Raw genomic sequence first — 1,834 nt, 5'->3', positions numbered from 1 at the left:
TTTTCCAATATTGCTTTCCTGTAAAGCGCAATTTTCAATAATAGTTCCTTATCTGAAAAACTAAAATTAGAAGAACGTTTTCTTTTGTTTGACGAACTCATTATAAAAAAAATGTCAATGAATACAAGAAACAAATAAATAGTTAACAAAATTGTATAATGTTTTAACTTTATTTCATTTTTAAAGCACTTTAAGTAAACGCTGTGGCTAGAGACCCGGACACCGGGTATCTAATACGTACCCGGACACTGTTTTGCGCATGCGCGGGGACTTAATATTTTCGCCACGATGTTATCACTGTTATCAGTTGTTATCAAATCCTGCGTAAATTAATTACAACTTAGGTGTACGAATTATACGATTTATAAATAATCACATTGACACATTATAGTCTATAGAACATAATGGAAATAATAGGAAGAAAAACAAGACTATTACAAGTGTTAAATAATTGAAGCGAAGGTATAGTATATTTACCTGTGTTAATCGACTTAATCTTGATCTTAACCATCATTCTAATAATTCATTTTTATACATATAAATAATCACATTAAACATTTACATATTACATTACAATTTCTTTTTACAACATTCAGAACAATACCAATCGGACCTCTTAGGTTTAGGTTTAATACTTAAATCGCACTTTATATGAAACCAAGTCAAACAACAATCACATAATATTGATTGTTGTAAACCAATGTCTTCTTTGCAAGTTGGACAAATCCAAACTACTTCCTTCCGCTTTATTTTTATTCTGTTTAATAATGATTTCCACATTTGATTGGAGAAAAAACATTTAACTATATCTAACTTAACGTCTTCCTCTAAAATCCCACAGTGTATTTTATCTTGCTGACATAATACATCTGTGTCATCAATGATGTATTTATCATATAACGCTTTGGTCATAATACTTTCATCTGTAACAATCCATTTCAATAATAATTTTTGTTTTTTTTCAGTACTCTGCATTCTGAATGATATAGGTAGTCCTTTTTTCTTTTTCAGAAGTCCAATTGTTGTCTTTGTAATTCCTTTGGGATGTCCAGATATCTTCATTTTTGAAGGCAGTTTAATGGACTTTAAATCTGCTATAGACATAGTACATAGTTTATCATTTTATAATTGTATGATATTGCTCCCCTCTATTTAAAATAATATTTACTTTCAGTATCAACAATGTTCTCTAAGGTATCTGAGTTATTGTCTACTTGCATACTGCACGCATTGTCTACATATTCTATCTCTTCAATCAAATCTAATGTGAGTGCATCAAATTATACATTTTAGTTATTATTTAAATATTGATTGTACCACATAGAAATATCAAAACCCATGTGTCCACTCCAATAAACCTCTTGACTACTTACCATCAGTATCTGAGTTATTGTCTACTTGCATACTGCACGCATTGTCTACATATTCTATCTCTTCGATAACTTCTTCATCAATAACTTTTATGGATAACTCTTTTCCTTTATTCCAAGCGTTATACATGTATGTTAGTTGATCAATTTTCTTTTCAAAGTTTTCTGTAGATAACGTTGAAAGAAGATCAGCTATTTTACTTCCTATAATGGTTGTATGGCGAAATTTGTCATGTGATGTTAACTTTTTCTTGGGTTTTTTTTTAATTACTGTCAAACTATTACATTCCGTCACCTCATTAATAGAATGTTCTATAGTAGTAGTAGGCATTTTAAATACGCGTTGGTTTTTATAATAGTATTGTCTAGTCCAACGAGTTGCGCATAAATCCTCATCATATAATGATATATTATTTGTTCGTCTAGCATTAAAAATATGACAGCAAGGTAATGTCAGAGCTATA

General features: G+C 29.8%; 1 long non-coding RNA gene across 2 annotated transcripts; it reads left to right on the top strand.

The window, feature by feature from the left end:
* The first annotated feature begins 202 nt into the window (after window positions 1-202).
* LOC111035105 lies at window positions 203-1,834 on the top strand. Of its 2 annotated transcripts, XR_002604613.1 has the most exons (4): window positions 203-462; window positions 1,012-1,105; window positions 1,175-1,266; window positions 1,797-1,834. It is a non-coding gene; the product is annotated as an uncharacterized LOC111035105 (long non-coding RNA). The 2 variants fall into 2 exon arrangements; XR_002604614.1 differs by lacking the exons at window positions 1,012-1,105; window positions 1,175-1,266.

The sequence above is a fragment of the Myzus persicae genome, unplaced genomic scaffold (genome assembly GCF_001856785.1).
Source record: "Myzus persicae strain clone G006 unplaced genomic scaffold, MPER_G0061.0, whole genome shotgun sequence".
Lineage (NCBI taxonomy): Eukaryota > Metazoa > Arthropoda > Insecta > Hemiptera > Aphididae > Myzus > Myzus persicae.
The sequence above is the reverse complement of the archived record's forward strand: the minus strand, read 5'-3'. Positions and strand labels throughout refer to the sequence as shown.